Raw genomic sequence first — 25,327 nt, 5'->3', positions numbered from 1 at the left:
CGTCTCCTCTGAGAGCAGAACAAGATATGCTGAGCAAAGATGTGCCTTGATGTGGTGGGTAATAATTAAAGGGAGAAATTGGCCAGATGGAAGCGTATGACCGGTGGATTAAATCCTGTGGGATACAGAAGGGAAGTCTAAATGGGATCCTAAATATTGCAGTTACCCCTTTCCTGGTTTCCCTTACAAAGGTACAAGATGGTAGGAAGCTTCACAAGATGATCTTCTTGGTTTCATGTACTTGAGGAAAGGCGTGATACAAGACAATTCTGAGAAGAAAAGGAAATAAGCTGAAGGAAGCTGCCATGACCTTGTGAGTCAGTGTCTCTTCCTGAGTTAAACAGCTTTCCAAATGTGTCCACTGGGGTGCAGCAAGCTGAAAGATGGGCTTTCTCCATCTTTAATTTTCAATTAATTTTCAAAGTTTAATTTTCTTCTGAATAAGTTTTTTTTTAAAAAAAAAAAAAAAAAAGAAAGCTAAAACCAGATGTGAAACCATTTGAAAATACTGCTCCAGTTTTACAGATCTTGTAATTCAGTTGCCTCACATTTCCATACTCTTTTACACGCAGGTATCTCTGGTTTGATGACAGCTCTCAAGAGGTACCATTGATTTCTGTCCTCGCTCCTCTACCCCCAAACCTGTATCAAAATAGCATAGATGCACCAGTGTTAGCCTCTACAGAAAATCTTCAGAAGGCTGTGCTTAATGCTGTATTTTCATTAGAGTTAAGAGTACCGCAAGCACAGCTTGGAAGGTTGGGTCTAAATAAAATGCCCAAGGCTGTCCACTTGTATCAAAACTAAATTTTGATCCCCCATTTTCTCAGACCACTCTTCCATTTTTACCTACTGGATGACATCAGACTCCCGTGGTTAAGATTTTCAGAGCAGCTTAAAATTGCTACTGAGTTTCAGTAAAATTTGGGTGACAAGGCTCCCTCAAGCTGTTTTGCAAATCTCTCCCATGTCTATTCAAATTTCTGAGACCAGGACTAATGTATCATATATTTCTTCGCATAGCGTCCAGCTCAGCAGACAGGGCTTTGATGGGGGATGTTGTACCTATTGCTGCAGTAATGACGGCTTGTCTGAGTTCTCTGATGAGCCTTAGCAGTTGGTGACATGACCAGGGTTTAAGCTTCTTGCTGTTGTAATCATAGTAAGGCAATTTTACAGACCTTAGTTTCATATTTCCCCTCTCATTTCAAAAAAGCATCTAGTTTTCAACACAGCTCTAATGATAACGCCACAAAACTCTGTGGTTTTGCTTTGTAGATCATTTAAGGGTTTTGCCTCAAGTTGCTCCACAGCTCTCCCGTGTCAGATCCAAATGAATCAAAGAAATGTTGGAGCAAAAGCTGTTTGCAACTGGTAATGCTCTTCTGGGTTCTTAGTGGAACCACCAATTTTGCCTGATGAGGTTCACTCAAAAGACTTCATTGACTTAAGCAAATCTTTCAACGTGCATGGCAGGAGTTTAAATTTTCTAATGAACCATGAGACCAGGCAAGTTTCATACGAGCTTTTTGAGAATGCTATTCTTAATTCTGGCTTCACATCACCTAACAATTTTGTCACCGGTCTCACGATGCACAAGACCCATGGGAGAGCTGTACAAGCTGTTGATGAAAGCTACGACAACCATATTAGAATATACAGCAGACCCGGAGAGACCAGAAGTTATTCTCCATCTTGTAAGGCAGAGCCTCAAGCGCCAGTCAGAGAGCAAGGGATAGGTACGGTTCAGAGCAATACTTGATCTCCTCTAATAAGAACTAATGTGGTTTTTGTTGTTGTTTTTATTGTAGATTGCTGATTTATCAATATTAACAATGATGCAACTGTCTTAGATACAAAGAATGGGATGTCTAGATGGAACGAGGGCCTCCAAGTTGCCATGCATTTTTGGCATGCTCCTGAAGCAGCTTTTAAGCTCACCTTTTTTAGAAGGATCCAAAGTGACAAAAGGTAATTCAGCCACTGAAATTGGGGATCGGTGTTTTGCTGTGTCAGTGTTCTTACATAACTTAGTTACTCCACGCTCAACCTTCTCAATTTCAAAGAAACTAAGACCTCCTACCTTGCATAGACACTATAAAATCAAAATTATTCTCAAAGCTATCAAAAAACATACTGCTAGCCACTGGTCATCACATCTGCTTTGACTGAAGTTGGAGGTTTGACCAGTTTGAAAGCAGCTTTAAGTTTATCCCTGTGCTCCATACCATAAGGAAGGGAAGTATGAGCAGAATGCTATTAGCCTTATGTTCATTTTGAAAAACAGAATACGTGTCAGCTACATCCCAGCAATGAATGAACAATTATTTTTGTTTCTAATTGAACAGAGGAATTTGCATGCAGATACTTCCATAACAGAGCCTGGCATGCAAATGAGAGTTTGCTGCAGCTCTGAACAGCAACTTTATTTGTTCTTCTGACACCAGCTCAGCTCTTCTGGTTCTAGGGACAGCAGCTCCACCAAAGCCCAGCTCCCCCTCACTAGCCAAGTCTGGACTGATCTTAAGCTCCCCTTTTACTTCAGCTCAAACAATCTAATCTGTATTTCTTTATAGAACAATTTTGACAAACAAGCACCTATATAAAAGATAAATGAAAGAGAGAAACCTTCTGCTCCTTTTAACGTATTAACTTTGAGGACAAAGATTAGAAACGTCTTGGTGAAATGGACTGGAGTCAATTAAGACAAAACATTCTGTGTGTATCCTCTCAAGGCAATATCTGCACTAGCACGTAATGCAAACCATGCTAAGCAGCTATGTCTAGCCTGATTTTTGTCCAGCTACCAAGGATTCTGACTGAATTTCACCAGACAGAAGTGTGCAATTTTTTTGTCATTAGAGAGCACCCAGGGAAGTAGCACAACAAAATGCTTCCTGCTGCTGTTAAATGCACAAGGCTGTGATTTCAGCTCAGTCATCTGCACTCACATTGAGTAATCCACAAATATTTGAGCATTCTGGCAGCATAACAGCCCCAACAGTAGCGGAGTCTTTTTCTCTAAATAGTCCAAGACATTTTCATGTTTGCCTTTTCAGGCTATTGATAGTAAACTGCTTAATAGGAGAGGGCATCTGTGATGCTTTTCCTGATTATCAATAACATCTAGGAGGCTTAAACATGGCCTTTCCCGCTCCAGTTTTTAAGGAAGGTTAATTGAGATCAGATACTTAAAGCTGAACTTAACAGAGTAAGCACACAGCCCAGGCTATGGAAAAAAGCATGTTAAATAAAATATTTTGAATAGTTAGATATATCCAGATCAGCCACACATGGTAACTTCAGAGCATTTAAGAATCTAAATGAATGAGCCATTCCCGATCATCTTTATAGTGCTCGCTGAAGACACTTATGGAATACAGGAGACCAGAGAAGAAACCGGCTAGACACCCTCACAAAACAGTAAATAACAGGAATAAAAGCAAATTTTAGCAAAATCAGAAGACTTCGAGAGTAGGCAGAGGGAAAAGAAGGGTGAGTGGCATCTTGCAGGACATCAAATATGGGTGAGGGTGAGGTGAGTGTTTTATTTCACATCCTCACCCATGGACATGGCAAGAATAAGGGGCTTAATTTAAAAAACAAGGAATTCAATTGAGAGGTCAAAAAGATTTTAAGAAGTTAAACAAGTTACATGGAGAGTGTGAAATCACCTGTCACTGGAGACTTCCAGAACTCCTGATAGAATGCTTTAGGCTAATTATCTATTTGATTATCTTCCAGCCCCCACTACCTCCTTTCTGCTCCAGCACCACCTTGCTCCTCTTGCCCCTGCCATCCCATTTCATTTCCTCCCTGCCTCACAATCCCGTTCTTGCTCCACTTCTTCCCTGTTCCTCAATGGATAGGGAAAGAATCAGATGACTGAGGTTTCTTCCAGACACACACGTCTGTGATTCTAAAATAAAAGGCATATTAGTAATAACTGAGAATGTTTATCCGCCATTGTCAAAAGGAACTAGAATTCTCAAAAGGGTTTCAAGGAGATTTGATCTCTGACCTGCAGATATTCTCCAGAATTTCTGCTTCAGAAAAGATTAAACAAATTGCACAGAAGTCACTGCAGGAGCTGGGAATAAACTGGAAAGGGTTTTTGGAAATATCCTAAAATGCATTGAGAACTCAAAGGAAAATGGGTACTGATTTCTGACGCTAAAAATAAACCCAAACATTAGCCCTCTGAATCAAATACATCACCACTGAAGACCTACTAAGTGTCACTCTGGTTGCCCTATGTGGTATTTCCACTGTGATCTCATTTTGTTCTAAGGCAAAACAGGCTATGCACATTTCAGTAGTGCGTGCATTTGTTGGCTACTAATGAGCTCACATTGTGTCTTCTTTTTTTCAAAAACTCCGGACTTTATTCGTTTGCAATATAACAAACCCTTTTTAACACCATGTCCTTACCTCACCTGGGAAAAGCCACATGAAAGGAGAAGAGCTTAGCCTCAAGTCCACCAAAGGCAGCAGCACCCCACTGCCACGGAGTCTGCTTCTCTATATCCACAAAACCCACTAACTAGCCCCAATATAGCAGAAGCCTGCTGTGCTTGGATCCTCACAGAGGCACGGAACAAGAATCAAGATGCTCATCCTAAGCAGCTCAGAGCTCTGAAGTCAATGGAAGATTCCCACTGACTTCACGTAACTCAGATAAGGAATTCTGCTTCAAATGAATTAAAGTTAGAATTTGTGTTACTGTTAAGAACATTTTTTCAGCATGTACTTTGCCATTGGTTAAAGTGACCTCTAATGCTGGGGCTGTACATTTGCTTCCATTCCAGCATCTCTGCTGTCAAGAGTTATGAATAACTCAAAATGCATACATTTTGTCCAAAGTTTTCGAGCAATGAGGTAGAATTCTCAGAGATATCAGCAGTTCCTGCATTGTGCAGCTTCCATGATCTTTTCCAGTTTGGAAAAAAAAAAAAAAAAAAGCATCACTGGAAAAATAACCTGTGGTCCTATAGTTTCTCTATGATAACAACAACTGTGCACAAGGCAGCAGAATTATCTGCACGTCTGACTGGCATTTCTTACCTCTGAATGCCTAACTGCAACTTCAATATTGTATTGCTTTCAGTTCTTTCCGTAGGATCTATTTTACAACGAACTTGCAAATGGCATATGTAACAAATGATATCTATTGCATTTTATTATTCATCTTTTTCCACATACTGACATTTGAGATGTAACCAGGGACTCTGCACAGAATACGTCTGGCAGAAGTGGTGTGTACTGATTAATGTCCTTTCAGTGCTGATATGAAACACATGGGTTATATTAGCAAAGCGATGTATGAAATGATACATTGGAAATTACTTACCTATTCCACGAACATGACTTACCAAAGTCAGGAATGTTCTAGCAATTAACTCTTACGAATGCAGGAGAATTAAACCACTTCTTTCTGGGAAAAGGGTGGCATTATCAAATACCAATAGGCTGTAATGGGTCAATCCTAATATCTAATGGTTAAATGGCTGTGATGGTACAGCAGCAAAGTTATATATGCAACTAGTAAATTAAAACAAAGGGCTATTATTATTCCTGTTCATTTCAACAACTTGAAGTTATTTCTTCTTCGAATTTAGACTATGACTGAAAAAAGAATCCCTATAAAAGTCCTTAGGTATATGCTTAACTCCTATTAAAATCAACATCCCACTGAAACTGTTAAGCATGTGCTCAAATATTTTCCTGAACCTGGCCAGTGGGTACTTACCTGCCAAAGTTCTATTTTCTTTATTGATACAATATTAACTCCACTATGCTGTGGACACAAATATTAGCCAAAATTATTAACTTCTTCTGGATTTCTTGGCCTTAAAAAAAAAAAAAAAAAAAAAAAAGAATCTGGTCTTGCTAGAAGGCTTATCATTAAACCAACATATTAAATTTCTCTGACAGTAAAATCTATCTATAGACATACAGTAACAACAAATTAACCTCAATCTGACATGAATGAAAACAGTTTCTAAGTGGTTATAGTTCCTAAAGCAGAATCTATATGCAATAAATATAATTATTTCACTGAAATTGTTAGCACATGTTTTCCTTTTGCAACAGACATGTTCGCTGTACCATCTTTGTTGTATTGATATGTTCTTTAGTAACCCGTTCTGTGCCTTTATCCTTGATTTAAATTTATCATGACACATTTTTAAACAATAGCAGGAAACCTCACTTATGACTTTAATTATAAAATGGTGTTATAAAATTATATCCACATTTTACTTTTGGCAGTTGGCAATCCTCATTTAACATAAATAACCCTTCTTGGCCTCAGCAGTTCTCTTTGGTTGATTTCAATGCTTACTGTATGTAATTGATATAAAAACACAAGGTTTAGGAAGCAGTTATTGGAACTTGTTAAAAGAAGTAGTCAAGTTCATAAACGCAGTCATTTTGCTATGTTACATGCCAAGAGAATTAATAATATACATTTGGGAATAAGGGAGAAATTCTGGCTTTTTAAAGAAAGACTGATGTAACTACAGTATTCCACTCCTATGTTAATTGTTTGGCTCACAGATCCACAGCTTTGTTTCTCTTCCACCCACAGCTGCTTCCAATAATCTTCTGAAAACTGACACACATAGACACATTCACATTACAGACAGACATACATTTCTAACTACACATATACACTAATACCCAAATAATTCCATTGTTCTGTATTTGCTCTTGTTCTTCAAGACATTAACCTTACTGTATAAAAAGAAAAGAATCACATTAGAAGAGGGTGCCCGCAGAAGACTAAAGTTTAGCCATACTGGAGATGAAGCTACTCCAAGTCATTTCCTAAAGGGAATTCCCAAGCAGTTCACACAAAGGGGCTGATTTTCGATTGAAGACTCCTGAAGTTGCACAAAGTCATCTTTGTCTATCTCACTTTTGCACTGACAGCACTGGCACATGAACAGGCAGGAGTTATTTGTCTGCATGAGCTGTTAAGCAGCTCCAAAGCTGAATCCCCTGATGCACAATGGTCACACAAATGTATGAAAAATCACCTGTACATAATTCAGAGATAGAATGTCATCTGAAAAGCTGAAGCTTACCATTCAAATACGACACCTTCTCAACTTCTATTCGCATAGCATTCCTGACAGGATTAAAGATGAGCATGAAATTAAAGGATCTGGATGAACTATAGGCAAAACCAGAGACTGATTCTCGACCGTGCTGGGCCTGCCATAATTTTCACTGAGCTGATGGGAGCCACTTGTTGTCCTTCACTTTTGAAAACAAATCACTTTTGGTTAGGCCCCACTTTAAGTTCTGCCATCTGCCAAGGACTCAACTTCAAGAGTTCTAAATAATTTAAGCAAACGTATGAGAAAGAATCCCAAAACACTGTTTCTCTAAGCTTCCTTTCGGCTGGTTTACCTCATACCCCAAATAAAAGTCAGTTATGACCAAAGAAGTGGACTTTGAGTTTTTTACATCAGGATCCACCAGCTCAGAGCACATGAGAGCGGTGCATCCCTCACACCAAGTCACACAACAGGACGGAGCCACAGCACAGGAGTGCGTGGAGGGCTGGAGATGTGTGACACCACAGCTTGTCACTAACTAACGCCAGGCAGGGACGGCCGGAGCAGGGGCAGCTGGGCAATTCAGGAGAGCAGAGATGCTTCAAATGTGGGTGCTGCCAGCAGTACAATTAGAGAGCTGGACAGAGGGGCCAGATGTGCAAGTCTCGCACACACAAAGAGAAAATAGACCTGCAAGACAAAGCTAAAGAAAATAAGTAAATGAATCTTCCAGTTACAAGCCATTATTTCAAGAGACAGACTCAGCTTTAGGCATATGAAAGGGGCATACATTTTTCCTGCCTCCTCCAACATCCCTGCACAGTTTGCTGTTTTTAGACATCCAAAATACAGCATGGTTGATATTTGCTCTGTCAATGGCATAAATACCTAGCAGTCATATGCAGGCCAGGCTCTGAGGCTCTATCAGAGTGCCTCCTACCCCCCACTAGTGAACAGGGAGAACACACCAATACCATCAACAAATACAAGAAATATCTCTTCTGCAATTTGCCACTTCCTAACAGTGTTGGAAGAAAGAGTCAGGCTGTGCTCTCAGTCACTTACTAAACCACTCCACCAGGACAGCCCGAGGACACTGGGATTTCAAGAACTTGTTGCATCCTCCTTTCTTCTTAACCGCGCAAGGCTGGCCGCAACCCAGTCCCTGTGACAGAATTAAGTGCACTAAGTAAATCAGTCCTGGGACTTCCAATTCTTCTCTGTCACTGAACTACAACATCCATTTCAACCTCAGAAAGCTTGTCCCTAGTCGACTGAGACCCCCCGACTTGAGCTGGGCACTACCCCTGAGACAGGCAACAGATCAGCCCTGCTCCTTGTGAGGAGAAAAGGAGCCCCAGAGGTAGTGGCTCCCACCCTAAAGCCAGCACAAGAGCAGCTACCACCTCTTCAGTTTAAGTAGTCTAGGGTGCCCCCTTTCTCCCCTGGGCATCTCCAGGTTTGTGCAGGAGTTAAAAGCAAAGCTGAGAAAACGCAGCGTGAGGGAACACGACGCTCTTGCCTGCCTGCCCGGCTCCGAGGTTTAGCTGAGGAGGCTGCACATCGTAGTGTGCCCCTCTCCCACGGACGGCACAGTGTTTCTGAATAAATAGGAAGCAGATTGCACCTAGCAGTGGAAGGAATTACTTCAGAGGATGCTGAGACTCATGGGGCTTTCACATTTCCCAACATAAACTATGATTTTGGTATTTCTGTTGGAAAGGGGGCGTTCAGCAAAGGGGGCAGTCCTTCCTCCTCACACTAGTACTACATACAGCATTAATATTTTAAGCTTAGAATGAGATGGTACCTTGTGGCACTTGAGGTTTTGCAGACCTTTTGAACTTCTGGGAGGGAGGAAGAAGCAGAAAGGGAAGTTACAAAGCATGAAGTTCACCACATCTTTCCTTATAAACCTGCTATTTCCTTTCCCACAAAGGAGATTCAGATTTTTTCAGTTCACCATCATATTTTTCTACATGAAGGCTTATCTCCAATACTTGGTCCAGATATACTTCTGAGGTGAAGCCCTGCTCCAAACAGTCACAGTGCCGCTGAAATCAGTGCTACCAGGCTATGCCTGCCTCCGTGCTTAGCAGGGCTGGGAGAGGATCAATCTCCCCCAAGGAATTCACACATCATTTTACAGAGGTCAATTTTAAAAATCAAATCAATGTAACAACTGGCTTTGGCAGCATTCAGGAGGCATCAGGCCCTGAAATCCCAAGAGAGAACTAGCACATCAGAAAAGCAACATTTAGTCAGCTGCATTTCTCATTTAAAAGCTGATTCCATGCATATGTAAAAAAGAAGTGGCATCACAGCTGAGACACTTAGGTTTCCTGACTTAACCAACAACTGAAATCAAAACCCAAAGCCACATCCTCAGCTAATACAAATATGCTGCAACTGAGGCTGATAGAGCAAGGCCTGCTGAGCACATCTCAGCCCCGCTGCAGCCCTTCGCAGCAGCACAGAGACAGACTGACTCCCCAGATGCACTGGAGAAGAATGGTATTGCTCTGTTTGCACACTTGGGATAGAAGGCCATGGGTTGGGTTTTGCAGTGCCATCAGGGCACTTCCATTCACATACCCACTAGAAACCAAGTAACGGAGGGTGGTAGGCGTTAGAAGTGCTGAAGGAGAAGCAGGACACAGAGCACATTCCCTGGTTCGCTATCAAAAGTTGAGCCCTCCCTGTTGGCCCAACACAATCACAGAAGTCAAACGCTGGAACTGAAGTCAGCTCAAGACCTTCTCCCATCTTAACTTTACAACTTAGGAGGGAATTAAATGACTGCTCTGCTATAGTGAGCATTGGAGATTTTTAAAGCACTGTTTTTCATGTTATTGTCATTTGGCAAGCATTTTAAGAAATGAAGTGAACAAAAAAGATGACGTTTAGACACCTTAAGAGCCTCCTGAATTCCGGGAGCCACCTCCTAGAGGAGACACTTGACTGGACATATGCTCTCAGTTCAGATGACGGCTAACTACACATAACCATGTTCACCTCGCAGCACCCACACTGTTGTGGACACGACTTAAAACTGCTCTGTGTCTGCCAGGACTGCCATTTCTGCTACTGGCCCAACAAAGATTCCTTTACATTAAAAGGCTGATTCTCTCTAACTGTTCCCTAGCTCCCATCTCCACACCAGGTACCTGTGAACGGCTGAAGAGATTTTTTTCTTCTAAGCCTTCTGTGGCAGCGCTAGCCCACTGCTGCCATCGAGAGGTAACTCCCACTTTTCTCCACCACTTCTGTTTCTGGGGTTTTAAACGGCAACGCAAGACAGAGCATTTTGTGGAGAAATGTATTGAACAATAGTGTCCTCTGCTGGCAGGAACCAGACTCCGTTTGTAATGTTCAGCTGCAGTTACCTTCCCTGTGCTTCTGGGGACATGATCATGAATAAGTCACTAAATTACTTGAACAGGAAGCCAAAAATAGAAGAAAAACCAACACTATAATAAAGTGCTATTTGGATAGTCTTGGTTTACCTCAGATGAGGACAGAGGTCAGGGTATGCTTGACACAAACTTCTGGTGACAGAAAATAAATTTGAATATGATTAAAGATTCAGCCTATATGGCTTTATGCCCCAGTGAACAGGGCAGCAACTTGGAAATGGGATCCAGATTCTCTTCTCAGCCTGCCTGCTAGTCTTGTGTGTCTTCAGGCAAATCAGGTCTCCTCCATCTGTTTGGATTTTGGAAGCATCAGAAGAGTGAAGACATTGTTTGTCCAACTAGATGCTACCACTAAAAGGAGCTGAAGTAATTATTTCAAGAGCACACAAACGACAGGGGAATCCAGGATTTACTGAAAAGTGTTACACTAAAAGACTCAATTTTTAGAGTAGTCAGGTTCCAAAAGAAGCACACGGGCCCCTACCTGACCTGGATGCTCCCCGGAGATCCAGTAACAACGTACCTCCTATCAATCCTCTCTAAAAACAAGGGAGTTGACAGCTGATTTGTTTGGTTCCACCATGTCCTTAAGTGCTGATTCTAAAGGACCTACGTTTCAGTAACACTTCCCTAAAAACCTACTCAATTCTCAAAATAAAAACCGGTATAGTTAAGTTCACGTCTACCGTACCAGATTGCTTCTGGAAACAGGAAAAAGAGCAGCCGGAGGGAAAACCTCCATTTCCATTCTTGGCAGGCAGCTGGTTGTTGTCCCTTGTACTCCTTCTGCGCCTCAAAGGGCAGTCACACCAACCATCTATGAAACAAAGCTCTTGTATCCGAATTACCATCAGAAAAAACAAGCGTTGTTTTTTGTTCCCATTAGTTTCAGGATCTACCCGTACTCCTAACAGCACACGATGACACGTTTTTCCCATTCCCTGAGCTTGACAGTTCTGTTGAAATCCAGGAAGGTAAAAGAATTTATCCAACACATTTAGAAAGGCTGAAAAAACTTTTGGGATCAGATTCGCTTTGTCACATCCCTAGAGATTCTGTGTTTGTTTGCTCTTTCTTTCCAGCTACGCAGCCTAGCGCAAGAGAAAGCCATTACCGCCCCAATAAACTTTTTTCCTTGATATCCATAGACTGCCGCAGCTACACCATGACTACTACAAGGGTTTTTCCAACTTTCTTCAGCAGCCAATGGAAGAAGTCAGCGAGAGAAACCTCCAACACCAGCAAAATGACTACTTTGTTGCTTAAGAAAGCAGAAGCCGGGCTCAGGATAAGAGGACTGTGAATCAGTGCAACGCTTCAAAATTGGCAGATTTCAACTGTCACAACGATGGTATTTTGGCAAGGACCCGAGAAAGCCGTGCTGTAAGGTCGTATGAGACAAAGTGATCAACATAAAGTGAGCAGATTTCTTAGTGAATAAAAGCAGAAATATTTGTAATGAGCCTTTAGCTTAGTCACCAATTCTATTTATATTTAAAGGAGCGTAAATATTTTTATCTTCTCTCAGGACACAAAGAGTTTTCCTGTTTCTATATAAAGAAGTCATTTTGGACAGATCAAAACAATAAAGGCACAGAACTCCTGGATGACAGATGCCAGGATGTTAGTAACCATAAATGGTTTTCAAATATGGCCCCATCACCATCCCCCACAGTAGCCCTTTCAAGTGGGAATTACAAATTGCTTACTCGGAGAGGAAATTTCAAACAGGCCACTTATCAAAAAGTGCCAAATAAACCTGTCATTGGGATAGAAGTTACAAACCATTCCTAAACTCTGCAGACATTTCCTGAGCCTGTGAACTCTGATCTTGGCTTCTAATAAACATGACATCAGCTCCCCAGTACTGCAGACACAAGACACATGACCCACCACTATGTTATCGCTTCCTCTGCAGTTTCTTCTAGGATCTGTTCTAAAGCACAACATCAATGGAAGACTTTCTGCTCGTTTCCAAATTGGTTTTGGATCAGGTCCTTAAAGGGAGGTCAGAACAAGCACAGCATGGTATCAGTATGCGAGCTACAAATATTATTGCAAGTATCCACTTAAAAGCAATACTGATTCTGAGACATTGGAGGAGTTTTCCAGGTATTGAATTAGTAAGTAGGTTAAGACAAGGCTCCTGTTGCTGTCAAGAATTTATTAACTGCTAACCTCTCATCCTAGAAACATAACTGAGCTTTTAAAAACCTCTGATTAAACATTTATATACCGGATGGCTACTGAATAACATCTCAAAAAATGCTAAGAATCATTCCGATATGCTAGAAGACTTCAAGCACTGGAAAGACAGTTGCCTTAATTTCCAGAAAAAAATTAGAGGGCAATTAAGATAGCTAACGCTCTATGGTGTACTTTTTTCCATGTAGGTATGTCCTTTGCAGCTAAGTTTTTGTTTTTGAAATTAAAGTTGGAAACATAGCTTTAAAGTAGACGTTTATCTCTGGGCTGGAAACCTGACCAAGTTTCCCTACATTTATTCCTGCCTGCAAGCAAGACAGGCCATCAACTCAATAAGCTAAGGTGTCAATAAGCACAGAGTTAGAGCTCTCAGGAAAGTAACTTAAAAAACATATATATTATCAAAGTAAGATACTTGTAAACACTATGAAATATTGATCCAGAAATGGAGCCTCTACTCCTGCGTAAAGAGCAGACATTTCTCTCATACTTGGGTATTCCTAAAGCAATTCCAGATCAAACTTGCAACAGAGCTGGCAGGGTACAACGTGCAATGAGTAAGAAATTCTTGTTCACATCTCCACGAGCCACCAGGAATCCACACCTATACTGAGTTACAGCAGACAGACCCAGAAAGCTCTCCAGAGTCCCGGGAGCATGACTGCCTGTTTTTCATTTCTGCATTTTCTTCTTCCATCCTTATCCAGGCAGAACCTGCCAGCCCTAAAATGAGGAAAGCCCCGTTGGTCTGCAGAGGTCAGGCAGGAGGGCTAGCAGCTCCATAAAGCAAACTGACCACCACCAGCTCTAGCTAACCATGAAGCAGATGAATGTAAATAGTATTCCAACACAAAGCTGTAAAAGCATCCTCAAGTCGTGGCAGCCTTGGTATGCAGCTCACCTGCTGGCTATGACACAAACGTTTTGCTCTTTTCTCATGGCAGGATACTGTCTGCCATTCCCTGGGACACTACGAGGTCACAGCACAACAGATATGCAAGGAGACCTATGTATGTACTGCTGCCACAGGATCAAAGTGGTCCTCAGCAATCTGCAAAGCTCAAAGCCCCACTGCGAGAAAGGGGAAGCTCCCACTTGCTTCTGAAATGGACAAAAATCCTGCAGGTTTCAGGCAGGTGGATTTCACTCCAGGAAAAGTTTCTTAGGAAAAGGGAAAAACTCAAGATTCCTGGCCTCTGTACACTGAGGATCAAAAGAGATTATCCAGTTTACATCATCTGGAGTTTTAGCCTTCTAGTTTCCAGCTGTAGAAATGCACAGATCTCCCCAGTAATAAAAAGGACCGGCTATTTTATACCAACATCACAAAGCCACAGCACTTTAGCAGAAATGCAAAGAGCAAAATGACAAAACTGGACTGCCAGGGAGGGGACCGTGCAGAGCAGGGGCTTACTGGAGGCAGGGGTTAGTCAGAAAAGCCAGGCAAAGGCATGCTCTTGCTCAGGGAGCCAAGCGGTCCTTAATGACCGGGAAAAATTTGGTGCTTTGGTTTGAATGAGTCACGGAGCAGCACGGTACCTCCTACCAACATGCTGTGGCATTCATACCCAGAAGGAAGTGTGTCAGCTCTTGAGTCATGCAGCTCGGACGGATTGGCTGTCGCCAATCTAAATACAAACTATGCCCAGCCCTGTTCAGTCCTGACATTACCGTAGCCCAAGGTTAAGCTCATCTCCCAAGAGCTTTCTAAAATAAAAACCTTTCTGGTTGCAAACAAAATATGACTTCCAAACCCAAGCTACTGAGACCATGTTGGAAAGCCCAGCAATTTCCCAGCAATTTCCCTGCACACACATTTAGCCTCCCTTCATCAAAGAGCCTGCAACACAACCTGCCGAAGGGGCTGAGAGCAGAGCCGACCGGCCGTTTAGGAGCAAACTAATAGAGGAGTGGGACTTGTGCTTTTACACTACTGACCTACATTTGCAAATCCCCGGAGGTAATTTAGTCTGGCCTATAAAAACGAAGAGCTATGAAGCCAACTATATTAAGTTGTTATGCAACAGAAAGCACAGCTGCGCTGAACAAAAACAACCTACAAGAGGAGCAAACAAAAGCCATGGAGTTCTGTGTAGGAAAGACTAATATATTTCAACTAACAAAAGCCAACTTTTAATTAACTTGCTCTCATTGAGAGCAGAGATAATTAAATTACAGAAACAACCACATTAGTGTAATCAGTTTAGAAGAACCCACGTACAGACAAAGGATTTTTCAAGATCCATCTATAAGGAGAAAAAAAAGCTTCATTTAAACTGCTTTCTTTCTTCCTTTGTTACATGCACTCATGTGCTTTCTTTTAAAGGAAAGAAGACCCTAACTCCAATTCAGTTTAATCAAATCCTTGAAAGACTACCACAACTTCTGAGCCAGTTCTTCGGATATTTTCTAATTTTTGAGATTATTTTTCTTTTATTCATGCAATTGCTCAGGGATCTCCCCTTTCACTTCAGCTAGGTATACCTCCCACCCTTTCAGTTGCACAGTAAGACTGCCAATATGACTTCAATGCATCACAAGGGCTCAGAATGTCAAATAAAAAAAGTATCAAAAAAAATAGTTCTGCCCACTTTCATTAAAGCCAGCACATTGGGGCACAAGTTAATTTTTGGAAGGATGCGGCTCATGACTTAAGATCTTCGGGGTTTGATGATGGGGGTCTTCCCAATCACTTCACAAGTGAATACATTTATTTGGATTAGCTCATCTCTATCACATCAGGAGGGATCTGCACTGCTTGAGCTGCAGTATCCTTTAGCCAAAAAAAAAAAAAACAGTCCACCTTTCCAGTATCAGCCACAGTAAAAGTAACTCACAGCTTGATCCCTGACAGTCTAGCAAAGAGCTCATATCAGGCTAAAGCACGAAGGAACACCTTCAGTGCGACCGTTCATATCCTTAAGTTAAGCATCTGTTTAAGTACCTGGAAAACTGATCCAAAATACCCTTATCTTACCCTTGGGAAAAAAAGAGCTTGTGTTAACAGAAACTCTGGCGAGGAAAAGCAAATCTACTGCTGGTGTCCTCCTTGAGGTCTTCCTGAACACCAGTTACAGGCACTCGGAGCAGAGCTCCTCCAAGAGCAGCCACAAAAACCATGCATGCACCTCCTGGTATGGATGATTAGATGGGTGACAAGAAGGAGGCGTTTTCCATCTAAAGCAATGGAATTATTCTGGAACAGCATCTGCAAGCTTGTAACAGCCCAAGTTGAGACTGGCACAACCACCAGCTCCTTTTACCCTTAATAAACTCCACACAAGGGCACGAATGACATAGAGCTGACAGCACCACATCCTTCCTGCATCCATGTTTTTCTGCCCACAAGATCTCCTGCCATCTGTATCATACAGCTGCACTGATTTTTTTTTTATTATTTTTTTTTATCCCAAATACTCTCACTGCAGTTTTCTCCTAACAATTTAAGGCCTCTTCTGAGGGTAGGTTTTCTACGAGCAGCAAATTCTACTTTTTGGTTTAAGAGGTCAAAAAGCATCAGAAGACTCCACACAGCCAAGTGGAGGTTATATATATATAAGCTTTCTTTTCCCCTAACATGGTGCTCATTTCCTCCACAAGATGGCTCACATTATTTCACAAACAAGCAATAGCTAGTGTTAACCAAACCCTGAATGTGATGCCAAACAGAAACCTTCAGCACTTGCTGAGCCCAAAGCTCTAGTTAAGTGGAAAGAAATATCATCCTTCGCACTCCTCTGGCAGGGGAAAGCAGACATACCATCACGGATCTCACTTCTACCATAAGGCAAGTGCAAGCAAGAAACCCAGACAGGAAAAGCAAACTTTCCACAGAATCCTAAACAGGAAGCATGTCATCCGTCCTAAAAATTAATCATGTAGATGTGTACTTAAGGCTGTTTCACCCCGTGTCTGTCCCATTCTCCTTTAGCAGCAGGTGGCACGGCACATGTGATCAGCTAACATGACTAAGCAGGCCACCAGACATCCCCTTCCTATGCTGCCGTCACCAGCACTTCCCATGCTGCAGTCACATTCCCGAGTCCCGTGTCCCCTGTTAATAAGGCTGCAGTGGCACCTGCTGGTCGCAGCCCAGCAAGGCAGGCGGCACTTTTGGCTGCTTCAAAAGTTTCTCGTATGACAGAAGAGCATGAGTTTTTCAGGCTTCTTTTACCTTTTTTGTTGTTTTCACTGTTAAGTTGCTTTGGAAACATTTTTTCTTAGAAAAAAATAAATGCATACAATCAATGGCAGTGTCGCGACAATTCACGTGCATCTATTTTGATGTTTATTAAAGTTCACGCTGACTCTAACTCCTAAAAGATTGGATTAGAATAGAAAACTGGTACCTACACATCCTCAGTTATCCCATCCTCCATAGGGAAGGCAGGCATAAGTATCTTCAGGGCTGGTCAGCAAACTTGCCAAGAAAATTTCATTGAAATTCTTTAGACAGAAAGTTATCTGTTCCCCTTCCACCAAATCAAGTGCTTAAGAAGTAGTTTCTGGTTTGTGTAATATATAAAATTTTAATACTGTTTTATCAGACTGCATGCATGTACATATGGCTATGAAGACACAGAAACCTAGCTGTTCCAGCAACAAGTTATTTCAATTCTCATACAAACCTCTGATGGTAACCACAGCTGGAGTTTGATTTTCCTTTGTTCTCCTTCCTTCCTACAAACCTCAGCTCCATAGGCAAGGCACACATACGACACTGCACCTCAAGCAGTATTCACCTGGCTCAGTCACATCTTCTCACTATGAGGCAGAGCACAGAATGCTATTCCAGATGATCTTGAAGGTCTTTTCCAACCTTAATGATTCTATTGCAGATAGCTTCGATCCCTCTTTCAAGGAGCCCCGCCTATATTTCAAATACACACACCACAAGAATGATCCAAGCCATGTACCACAACATGGTAAGACTTGTATTTAGAAGAAAAGTTAATTTACAACTGAGTTCCTGTCAATGGAAAAAACCTCCCTGGGCTTCCCCATGAAAGAAGGGAAAAATAGTTCAACCAATTGAGTCAAGCTCTATGGACCACGCGATGGGGAAGCCACCACAGAACTGCTTTCCTGCAGGGCAATGACATATTGCAGCTGTCATCAACAACCAGAGGAATGAATAAATTTTAAAAACCCCTCAGGAGTATGAATGTATCACTCCGACCAACCCCCCAGCTACCAGCAGCATAACTGGAGTCAGGGCTGTTTGATGCCTGGATTAGCCGGGCTGCTGAGGCCAGCAAGGTTGATTATTTGCAGCAACTCAGCTGGGACATTTGGACCTCCCTTAGTATTTGTTTATCATATCGTACAATATTTGTACTTCTTCAGGTACTAAGAACGAGCTGCATGGGTGAGACAGGATGTGATTCAGTTACAGGTAATAAGAAAAGCTGAACCCGGGCTGGAATGAACGATTAAATGAGACTGTGTGCATACATGTTGTGTATGTGTGCATAACGCATAATGGTTGCCCTTACGGAGTTCCTCTTCTGTTCGTACTCAGCTCGAACTGCAAGGTGAAACCAAGCAAGGGCCGAGTTGTAAGAATGCAGTTCTTAACTCACAGTTTGGAAACTTCGAGAGATCAAGTGAGTGTTGGATTCTCAAGTTTCTTCTGTCACATGGAATAAAAATAATAACTGGTCCAACCCCCAAGTGCAAGCACAGGCAAGAAGCTCTACTTTGGGTTAGAGCCAGAAAGCAGAAGAGATGCAAGTAACCCCGCTATTATGACAACCATTTTTAGTCATCTTTATATATTTCTTTAAAAAGGAATCATCTTTGAAGCAGTACTTCAAGGTTGGAAAACTTTGCCAGTTTTTAGAGAGCCATGCCCCAGATGAGTTTTTTTAATTAGTTTTTAACTGAGCAATACATGATTTGCTCTTTGGTTTGGAATGCACTTGAACTGTCTTTTCAAATTTTCAAATCCAGACACTGATTTAGCCGCCAGAATAGAGAAAGGGAAATCTTGTTCAAACCTTCTATTTTTAAAGAGCTGGGTCAAGTATTAACGGATAGTTACACATTTAGATGGGAGAACCAAGCCTAGCAACACAGTATTCACAATGCCTTCATCAGCAGTTACACAGTGAGGAAAGTTGCACAGTTTCTCCCTGAAGTCCCTACTTTCACAAATAAAATCCTGTTCCAAGCAAAGTTGTATGGTGTAGGGAGGAGCTCTTGGCCTGAGATCTTCCAGCGCAGTTGGTCTGTGTGCCTCACCCAGCCAGCAGTGCACAGCTACATGCCCCCCTCGGGGGGGGTCATTGCAATGTTGCTCTCTCCAGTGCCCTGGCCAGGAAACAAGCAGAAGGGGCTCCCAAAGTTCCCAGTTCCTTGGAAGCTGGTGCAGACCCCACCACCACCACCAGCCCTCTGCAAAGCCTCTGCTGCCCAAGAAGACAGCAGTGCTTGGCTCACACCAACCTGACCCAGAGCTGGGGGCTCTGTGGGACCTTCCTCAGCTCTGCTCTGGGACACCTGGACAACCTTGCTCAAAACCCTGATTTACAACTGAGCCACTCCACAACCTCCAGTCATTTTTCTTTCTGTGCAAACACCACAAGGACAACAACTACATCCCCCTGCTGCAGCTCCAGTTTCCTTGCGGCAAAAGACTGTCTTTAGTCAGGCTGCATAGACATATAAAGTTCAATTTCATTCAGATCTTGTAAGTACTGCTGTAATATTTAAAGTGTCTAGAAAGGATGAAGGATGACTTAGAGTAGTATTAATAAAAACAATCTTAAAATAAAGGGTCAAACAAAGGTAAGTCTATTTATCTTAAAAGTTTTCATCCAAATAGCCCCAATCCAGCTTCTGATAATATCTCAGAATGTCTCTCCAATGGAGAAATAGTATTCTAAAGAAAACAGTTATAGTAAGACTATGCAGTCAAACAAATTATTTTGAACCCATTCCTTTACATTCTAACTTTGGTAGGAATAGTAACGTATCTTGTGTTTGCCTTTGGGACTTCTTCTTCACCTGCTCCTACAGTGAAGAGCAGAACTGCAAGAAACCCCCCATCAGACACGATAGAGTACATTAGCACTAGACACAGTCCAGCACACCACAAATATTATACCATATAGTTTTGCTCACACAAGATCTCAGAATAATTTGCAACACTATGGAATATTATTACCAAAATTTGCCAATGGAAAGCGGACTCATTTCGTTGTTTGGTAAGCAACAGACACCAAATCAATACACGTAACCACCCCCCCTCACAGCTCTGTGGGATACAACCACTTACCACTGCAAAGAAACAGTCATATTGCTGAAAGGCCGTTACAAACAAAAGAACTTCAAATATTAGTTTTAAACACAAGAAGTGTGATATGCTAGAGAGCATGGCCTTACAGACAAAGCTCCAGACTTGACATCAGGATTTTAGCCCTAGCTCCATCCTCTAAATGGTGTGCAACTTAGCACAGGCCTGTAGCCACTCGAGCCCTCATATTTCCTACCTGCCAGAAAATAACTGCTACTTCCTTTCTCAAAGGTGCCACAGAACAATCATGAACATCTTAAAATCTGATGTGGGATATTTTATAGCCCACAACCAGGCATAATACCTTGCAACTCCTAGCTTTCCCATCTCCACAGCAGGTCTTCAGACTCTAAGAGTGGAGGAGACAAGTCTTTTAATCAACCATACATATACATATTTAAAGGCAGAAGTTTGAAAATCAGCCTCCATTTACTTGGCACCACCTCTTCGTAGCCCTGGCTTCACAGGAGCACAACAAAGGTAACACCATGACTTTCTGGCAGTCTGACAACACCTAACATATTTAAAAACCAGGCCACTAATCATCTAGGGGCAGGTGAAAAAGGGGTGAAGGCAGGACAGTCCAAACCAGTGCTTTTTGCTCTGTGTTGCAATCACTGGACTAAAGCAAGGCAAAAGGCTGAATGGTAGGTTTAACAGATTAGTTCATCCTCAGTCGTAGAAAAAAAAGAGTTCAGCTTGCAAGTAAAGCATTGCAGAGCTTCACTGCTTCAGCTAAAAGCAGTCTGACGGAGGTCTGAGTCATTAAATCAGCTGCCTAAGGGAAATATACATTGTTATGGCTATTTATTGTCCTTAGCCTGTTGCGTGTGACAACACTGCTCCCACTCACCCCGCGCTATTCCTTGTAGTCAAGGGGGTTCTGGCAACACTGTTAAATGACTCAGGCTTTGTGCTAGACATGTCAGTGTTTCATCACAATCTGCTTTTCAAGCATGAGACAGCCAGAGAGAGGGGGTCAACTTTCAAAATCCTCCAGAAACACCTGTACCCGGAGGGCAGGTACACTCCGTGCAAGCTCGATTCATTATGGATCACTGCTGTCTGCTCTGCACCTTGGGAAACCCAGCCACATCACCAGGCCCCCACCCAGATCTGCAACAGAAGCATAAACTTTCCTAAACAGAAAGATAAGCATTTCATTATTTTTCCCTTTAACCCAAGTAGTGCTTATAGGACTTAGATTTGGAGCTGAATTTTTCCAGCATTTCAGGTATTTAGACCGTGGCTACCGATTTAATCAACTGGGAGTACAGTCAAGGCACACGGACAGATAAAGCATTACCACCTCTCACCTTGGCCATTTATTACAGCAGACCTTAAACACAGAGGCCCACAGATCCACCGTGGTAAAGACCAGCTTCTCCTCAACAACTCTGTAATTGCTGCCTAATACCCTTTCCAGGGTTTACACTGCCTTTTCTCAGTAAGGAGGTGCTGGGAAAATAACAGATACATTTGTTACTTCTTTCCCTAGACCAATTAAAAAAATGTTTTTATTCAGCACAACAAAAGCCAGCTGCCTGCCTAGTAAGTCTCAAAGGCTGACTTCGGAAATCACATTATATTATAACACAAATTCTCCAGAGGAGGAGGGGGCACATCTCTTTAATACTTCCACTTTGGTTTTGATGCTGTTACATGAAGAACAGGGATGCAATGATCAAGCCATGGGACTGGTGACAGGACCAGTATTCTCTCCTCAGCTTTACCAGAGCGTTCACCTAGAATCTGAGCCAAGAATCCCAGCAACACTGATAACAGCTCCTTACCTTCAAGGCTTCAGTAAAATCTAAGTTGCCAGATACCTGCAGGGCCATCTGTAATACTTTACAAGACTCTTCATGCAACTTTCACCTCAAAGGCTACCCTCAGGGCTCATCCACTGCCCTCCAAACTCAGGGCAGCTTTTCTCAAGTCATGAGACAGTGAAGTCAGTAAATGTCTAAGAAGAACTAGGGAAAACCCAGACTTGCAATGCACTGGTCATCTCCTCCACCCAAGCCCCCTCCGGATCCACTTTTGACTCAGCCTGACACACCCTGGTGGGAAAGCCCTTTTAAGGGGAAGAAGGAAGTGTTAGATCTGTGGCAGCACTGCAGATCAGTCTGTGCTTGACCAAAGCACGCGGTGAGCATGTCAATGGGAGAGAGATGCTTCCCCCCCTTCAGCTGTAAGCCACTCTTCTGGTATTTACATATTGCTGTCCTGCAATGTGTTCACTCACTAGCTGTTCATATACCTACCAATAACAGAAGCTGCAGCATTAGCTGTGATCACACCTGTTTACAGCACTGTGCAGTTTGTGCTAACATACCAACATCAGCAGAACAGCTAATATAGCCTAGGCAACACTGCAATTACAAAATCATAGTAAAAAACTGACCTTCTTACAGCTATCAGAAGCTCTGCCATTTGTTACCTTCCTTTGCACCAAGGTTTCTCTAATGAAGTTAATCACAGGTTACTACCAACATTCACTGTCTGGAAAAAGATCCTGCATTAGCCACACACAAATGGTGCCACCATATAAAATCCCTACGTGGAGATTCCCAGGAAGAACCACACAGAAAAACAACTGAGCCACACTTCCAAAGTTTCTTTGGAAGCATCAGGCAATGTGCTAATTCACTTATCTCTGCAATCTGATTCATTCGTATCTTTAGGCACTTAAATGGAGGATGTGAAGAGAACATAAGGAAGGCAGACAGGAAAGGAATGGGAATTTGGGTAACAGATTCATCCATGAACTGAAGTGACCCCAACAGTAATTGAAGTTTAATACTGAGCAAATTTTCTTCCCATAAATAAAGTCGGATCATAACAGATACATAGAGGCCTACCAAGAAACGAGAAGATGGTTATTCTACACCTTGTGCTTGATAATGGGAACATGATCACAAGAAATAATATAATAGAACAAATCTTACACACCTGCTTCTTGATAATTTTAAACACTCACCTAATAAAAGTAAAGAGGAGCTGTAAAAAGTATACTAGATGAAATACATTTCTAAAAATTGTAACATTCATTTTTCTGTTTTTGTCACATTACGTTCCCATGCTTTCAAAATACACCTTTGTCGACTAAGAAACTCTGCTATAGGCATTTAGTAGACCTACAGGAAAAGGAATCAAACTCTGAGCAGATCAAGCCAAGTCTTAGCTGACTAACTCAAGCCATGAAGTCACACTGTACCATCTCCGGTAAGCCCCATTTTTGACTAGCATGGGCTTTTAGCATGTAAACTCATTACAAGGGTACAAATGGAGGCTTCCTGTCATTTTCTACACAAACCCTGGCAGAGAGCAGTTGTTGCCCAATTACAGTTTTCCCCACTCACTGGCTGAAAGGACAAATCGCAGTTCTCCAAATCCAATTTCCTCAGCCTCCTGTGAGACAGCTGAAAAACCACACACAAAATTCACACAGAATGAGCACTCTGACTTCAAAACATACCTGAACTTTGCAGCTCTTCAGAAAAGAAATATTGCTGCCTTTCATGATGGGGGTATTGTTCAACGTTGACTGAAATCCACTTGTTTCCTGACACATACACCCTGGAAAAGTTTATGCTAGACTCAAAGAGAACTTACCCAAACTCCATTGTCTTCTGTTTTTTTCCCAATCTCTTCTTCATCCAGTTCCTCCGGCATACAGGGAATGCATTTCCCTCTCAAAGGGTTTGGGTGGATTGGTTACAGTTTTCTCTAGCAGTCCTAGAGCAGTCCAGGAAGAATGTTCTCCATCCATAGCCCCCTGCAGAGCAGAACAAGGCTGACATCAACCTCTACGTTCTCTTCCCTCAAGTCAGTCATTCACAAGGAACTGAAAAATAAAAAGGGGACACTTAGAAGAGGTCAAGACAGACCAATATGAGGAAAAAAAAAAAAAAAAAAAGTCAGCATATGTTGATGCTTCTGGCTTAGCAGCTACCATTGTTTAGATCTATTATCACTTTTTTTTTTCTATTTAATAAGGGCCTGAAACTTTACCCAGAAAATAGAAACTTAACTTTTTTAAACATCAAACATGACTTTTTCCACATTGAGCAGCACCAGACCCAGCTGATTACAAATTTCCCTAGACCTCTACATCACGTCTTATGCTTAGGCAACATGAAACACAAAGACAATCTTCCTAGCTTTGTATCTTAAACGAAGGTAAGACAATACAAGCTTACATAGCCAGGAAGAGCATTTATAAGAATATTCTGGCCCAGGGACAACCTTTCAGGTTTCTCTAACTATTTTTTAACTACTAAAAGTAACTCAGTTCTGAGCTTCACGTTTCCTAAACACCTATTCCATGAAAAGTTATTTGTTCACCTATACCTGTATCTATGCTTAAAAAACAAATGGGTAGTTTATCAAACCTCCCTACAAAGAGCTAAAAGCTAGCTAGCCTTCAAGTCAAGCCACTGCCAAGGAACAGCAAAAGCAGGACTCCACAAGCCAGGTGAGAGGAACAACCCCTCCAGCACCCTAACCAACTAGGGCACCCACAAAATCATTCCTGCAAGCACTGAAGACCCCAACCTAAGCTCACCCGGAGCTTACTAGGCCCATGGACAGAGACTGGGATGGTCCAGGTGAAGCTGGTCAGGGCCTATCAGTGCTTCCAGGTGACAGGGGTTGGAAAACCATGTGCTCTCAAGTCTTTGGGTCAAAGCATGTCTGTGGCTTACGCAATCTTGACAATACATGTGCAAACAACCTGAGGAGACAGGTGCAGCCAGAGCAGCTCAGTGGCTTCATCCATGACAGCAATAAAGGGAGCAAACAGGCTGTGATATTATTTGTGGTTCTGCCACTTCACATCTGCTTTGTTCTACTGAGAGAAACTGTTTGCTCCAGAGACAGTTTCAAAACACATTATTTCTACCTTTCCAGCATCTAGGACTCATTTCTGGGGCTGTGAGTTTAATTTGAAAGAATACTTTCCTTGATTTTCTCTATTTCCTCTCCTGTCTTTTTTTCATGCACTATGTTTTATCTGGTCACGATGCTTACCAAACAGGTCACAAAGTTTAAGGCAAGAAAGGATTTTTGTGAGAATTCTCCTTTTGGAGAAGCACTTGCCCACTTTCAGTCAATCTAATGCACTTTTACTCTGAGCATTGTAAAATGGCCCAACTATGCCTTTCTATTCTCTGGTACTTCACTCTCAGAACCAAACTTCTTTTTACTTTGTTAACCACTGGTCTCAAATCCCTCAACAACTGCATCCTAAAAGCAACAACCCTGGTACACCTGACGTGGCTCAACAGCCTTGGAGTTTGGGTATTCTGGTTAAATAAAAATCACGCAGAGCTAACAAGCCC

At 42.1% G+C, this 25,327-nt stretch overlaps 1 long non-coding RNA gene across 3 annotated transcripts in view; it reads right to left on the bottom strand.

Annotated features, from left to right (window-relative positions):
- The window catches only part of LOC118164097, a 73,014-nt gene extending 47,696 nt beyond the window's left edge, over positions 1-25,318 (bottom strand). For all 3 annotated transcript variants that reach the window (XR_004749335.1, XR_004749334.1, XR_004749336.1), the window contains exons 1-2: positions 24,553-25,318; positions 23,601-23,832 (exon numbers count right to left, since the gene is read on the bottom strand). This is a non-coding gene — a long non-coding RNA (uncharacterized LOC118164097). The remainder of the gene's footprint in view (positions 1-23,600; positions 23,833-24,552) is intronic.
- Positions 25,319-25,327: the final 9 nt, after the last annotated feature.

Source organism: Oxyura jamaicensis, chromosome 3, assembly GCF_011077185.1.
Source record: "Oxyura jamaicensis isolate SHBP4307 breed ruddy duck chromosome 3, BPBGC_Ojam_1.0, whole genome shotgun sequence".
In the NCBI taxonomy this organism is placed as follows: domain Eukaryota; kingdom Metazoa; phylum Chordata; class Aves; order Anseriformes; family Anatidae; genus Oxyura; species Oxyura jamaicensis.
Note: the sequence above shows the minus strand (reverse complement) of the source record. Positions and strands in the feature narration are given on the sequence as shown.